Source organism: Hyposmocoma kahamanoa, unplaced genomic scaffold, assembly GCF_003589595.1.
Source record: "Hyposmocoma kahamanoa isolate Upper Pololo Valley unplaced genomic scaffold, ASM358959v1 117, whole genome shotgun sequence".
Taxonomy (NCBI): Eukaryota; Metazoa; Arthropoda; class Insecta; order Lepidoptera; family Cosmopterigidae; genus Hyposmocoma; species Hyposmocoma kahamanoa.
In genome coordinates this window covers 2,033,144-2,038,220 of record NW_020653397.1, presented here as the reverse complement: position 1 = coordinate 2,038,220, position 5,077 = coordinate 2,033,144, and positions in this window count along the sequence as shown.

Here is a 5,077-nt window from a genome sequence, read left to right as displayed (position 1 = left end):
AAAGGTTTCTAACATATTTCGGCCACGTGTTCATCAGTTGGTTTCAATTTGCCGAATTAGTTCCGTCAATCGTCGCGTCGGGTTTCGCAGCCCATAAATATGTTCGACTTTCAAAATATTTCCCGCAGACTTAGAAACTGTTACGCAAAAAAGAGAAGCAAAAAAGCGTCTTTACTCGAAAAGGTTGAAGTAAGTAAATTTAGTGAATCAGTGCCTCTACCATGAGATTACAGGGACAGTTATCGCTAGCGACCGCGTAAAATGTTTGTATACAAAATGTTGTTTCTTCTTGACAACTGCAACAGAAAACTCGTGGTAGGGGCACAGTTGACGATAATTTCAGCTCTCTATATACTTAACCTTACTTACCTCTGCTCGAATTCAAAATTTTCCCGCACGGAATAGGTTCTATAGCGCGGGTCGAGCGGTACGGACACTGGCTTTGTTTCAGAATTTATTTTTGTACAAACGAAATTAAGGCTATTTGAATTTATTACATACATTACATATACATTACGTATAGTAATACGTCTTCTATTTAGTTCAGTTGATAGAAAAAAAACATAAAGTATCTATGGAATATAACGGTGTTTTCACACCGTATAATAATCAGTGTGAACCCTTAATTATACTACATAATTTTTATAAAGTATTTGATTCAACACTTTCATTATTATGCAGAAAGCTGTTTTTATATTACTAGTTTGTCTTTATTTTTCTACTCAACATTGTAACCATAATATCGCTAATTTTGTAATTGGCTTTTGTATTGCCTATAATACATTTGTAGATATGTATCCAGAGACGCGCTGCCTCTTTACCTGCTTCTATCGCCAAGCAGTTTTGAAGGGTAACTTGTCAACTTATGCTTCAGAATGACGAGCTCAGTGGAAGATGGAGAGCACGTTTTTCCACTGGGCTACCGTCGCTATATGTACATATAAAAATACCTAGAAAAACACTTAGCTCATTAATTTAACAGTGGTAAAACAGCTATAACGAATAACTTAAGTAAATGCAAAATTGTTCATAAAATTTAGTACCCTTTTGTTCTATTAATGCATATTTAACTTATATCAGTTAAGACCCGTTTTAGCGGTTAACCGGTTATACATCAATGGGTAGTTAACACAGACAATAGCCAGTTAAACAATTACCACTGTGCTGGAGATATTACTGGATATTAAACTGTAGAAATAACTGTTGTTTAATTGAAATGTTATATTGTGCAAGTTATTTTTAAATATCTCGGTTGCTGAACGGTTTGCTCTGTGGACACTGTACGAGGATTAAGTTTTATGTATTGGTTCTAATCGCGTGTATTTGGTTGACAAGTCCCACGGTCACGGTCGGCTGATCTAGAGTAGAGCTCCTTGGAAAAGAGTTCGTCAAGGAAAGTACTGCCACGTTACCTATTTCTGCCGCCAAGCAGTAATGTCAGCATTACTGTATTCTGGTTTTGAAGGGTGAAATTACTGGCACATGGGACTTGTCAACTTAAGTTTCTAAGTAACGGTCACAGCGGCAGTGTCCTTAAATCTTTGTGATTTAAAGTTCTAAGCAACACTGCAACTGTTAAGAATAGGCGTGTCGCTTACCACCAGACGCACGACTGGTTTGTCCCGTCACTTGGTATATCATAAAAAAAGATGTTATAAGGATTTCTTTTAACTAAGATATTAAAGGACGTTAAGGCATGGAACTTGAGAATTGTAACTATAGTTAAGAATTATAACCGTTTCCGGGGCCGAACGGTTGTCATGCTGGACTGACACGCAGAGGTCTTGGGCTCGATTCCCGAGCCGGGAGAAATATTTTTATGACGTAAATGTATATCTCTCATACGTTGGGGTGTAATTTGTGTACCTACTTGTTGTATCTATAGTAAAGTTAAATTTTTCGTTTTAGACTTTTACTTTAGTATGTCTTCAGGATTTTATATTGATTAGATAAAGCACATCCTTTCCTGTAACATATTAGCAAATTCTTCACGGACAATATCTAAGGATATTGCCCAATGGCTACTGACAAAGCAGCGGACGATGCGGCGTTTTGTGAAACCGCTGGGCAATTTGCAAATTTTGCGTTAAATATGAATTTAATAACTACTGTTAGTTATTAAATTCATATTTAACTACTAAAAATTTAATAACTTTTAGGGTTTCAGTTGAAAACCAAAATTTAACAGGTTCTCTGTAGTACTGAAAGAGAAATATCTCTGTATAACAGTTATGTACAAAGTTAGATATTTTATTCTTAAATTATTAGTTTTAGACTGTTATTTTAGACTGGATTCAGGATTTTGTATTAGTCAGATAAAGAACATTCTATCGTGTAACGTATCAGCACATTCTTCAGACAATATCCTTAGGCGTGCTCGGTTACCGCGCTTAAGTGGGAGCAGAGGAAAAATTCCTAATCTTCGATTTGATTTTAGAGGGGTATATCCACTTTAAAGTTAAAAATAAAATATTGTATGAGTAACTACACGATATATTCAAGCATAGACATTAATCAGAAACATAAAACAATAAAGTTTCCTCGATAGATAAAAATCACGAAATGACCTCTAATTTTCACATTTTTTCGATTCATCCTCGAAATGCTACAGGTTATTAGGACAAAAATTAGATAATCAATTATATTTAAGCATGATCGACAACTGTCACTACGGATTTTTTTTTAATACCTTTAGTTTACCTAAAACGAATTTGGTACTTTTAATGCGCAAAATTCAACATCTCCTGTCGCATGTCACGCGAACTTCAGGCATATATTTGTTTCACAAATTTGGGCGGAGCCAACGTCAAAACTTTTTTGGCATGAGAGCTCTTAATGGCGAATCTGAATTCTATTTACTAGACAACAACATTTAAATTCCTCGGAATAATACAATCGTGCAGCCACCGCGCGGACAAGCCAGCCTCACTCGCGCGGCCAAGGCGCTCATTTAAGTTAAAACGTAAAGGCTTAATAAATTGAGTGTATTTTGCCATGACAGTTGGATGCACATCACGGTCACCGCGCGGTCTGAACACGATGTAATTCGTGTCGAATAAACGCGTCCTAATAGTGTAATTTTCTATGTGTTAAATCGCGAAAACCTAAAAACTATGTAGTAGTAGTTATGCTTAAAGCTAGGTTTCACGGGTTTACGAGTATAAGTGCTATTATTACATTGTATAATGTCTCTGTAATAAGCCTCCTTGAGTGTAATGCGGTGGTTTGCGTTCCACATCAAACGCGGTATAATCTTATGCTGGAGCGCATTCAAAACAAATTCCTGAGATATCTGGATTACGAGGACTGCAATACGGGGTTTATCCCTTCTACTCCCTAATGTGTCCTAATCTGTTCATTTTGGGTATGGTAGGATACAACGAGCTGCACGTGCGCAGGAACTTAGCGTTAGCAGTGTACGTGTTGAAGGTTATCAGAGGTATGCAATGCAATCCGATGCTACTAGGGGTATTAGGCTTATGTGCTCCTGATAGGTACGTCGCGTGGAAGGACAAATCTCATGACGAAATGTCCGCTAACGCGCACACTGCACACCCTGAACGAAAAATGGAATAGGATCGATCTGTTCCATTGTTCTCCGAGGGAATTCACAAAGTAAAGTAGTAATTTTGCTGGTCTATTACATTGGCTGGATAACCTGTAATAATAGATTAAGTTTGGAAATAAATAAATAAAAAATGTCATAAACCTCATGTTGTATGACTAATTTGTCATTTGCGAAACCTCGAAATCTTCCAATTACAAAATTTAATTAAAACAGGTCCACCCATCAATCGGCAGGTATCAGTCGGGGAAAAAAAGAAAAAAAACGAAAAAGAACATAATTATCATGGCTTTAGACCTTTCTGCGTAAGCATTAGTCAGTTTAAGATTTTTAATTAGTTAAGTTTGTGGAATTGGTTTTGTTTATTTGACTATTCAGATTTTAATGAACTTATAAATAAGGTTTTAATTTATTAGCTGACTTCCTTTTTAACTTATGTTTAGTGAATAGGTTTACCGTGAGTTTACAGGGATAGTTGTCGTGTGTGATACAAAAAACTAACCTCAAAAGTTTGTGGAATCTATTATCCAAATTTTAATGAAATTGGTTAACGGAAAGTAAGTGAAATCCAATTCACCCCTAACTTGCCACCCTTAGAGGTCATATATTTTCTTCAAATTTGAAAATATTCCCTTTCCGACAAAAAATACTCATCGAAATCGCTACACAAAAAAATAAAAAATACAGTCGAATTCGGAAAAAAGTGGGTAACAAGAACAGAAATTTCATTTGCGTGTACACGGAGCGCGAGAACTTATCCACTGGTCGCGATTGAACGCGGTCATGTAATACTGCCATTAGTCGCAAGAGTATCTGTAATACTAACCGCATATGGACAAAAAGTCTGAAATAAATTGTTATTTTTATTATATTATTATTAAACAACATCGAGCTCAAAAATCTATATCCGCCATCTTTTTTCCCCCAAAAACTCTATGTTCGAGCTCAGTTCATCATTACCAAAATCGTTTCATGTCTCTTTTATTAATAATTAATAACAATAAATGAAAAAATGATTATAATCTGAATGATTATAAACAAGCCTGCAGTCTGCGAGCATGTCATGGATAAACCTACACATTCAATGAAGTTTGACAAACCCCAGGTCCTTGCAAAAGAAGTCCGTTATCTACCCAGGATGCTGCGAGAGGCCATTGAAATTAAAAAACATCCTAATTTCAACAGGGAAGATGGTTTCTCCGTACCACCAGTTTGGGATCCAGTATTTCCTCTAATGAAAAATCCCAAACAGACATAAGACTGCAGTACTAATTAATATGTTTTAGTTTATTCTAATTTTTATTAATAATTAATAATAAATTAAACTTAATAAAAATTCATTCAATAAAATAATTTGTAAAACTTAATGTAGCGTAAATTGGAATGTTTTCTTTGTAAAATTAAAAACAAGGTATTTAATTAATAACTATTGTAACTATAGTGAAAAAATAGGGTGGTTTGCATTAATATTAGACATAACTGGTTGAAGACTGTACCACCTCAGTCAACCGT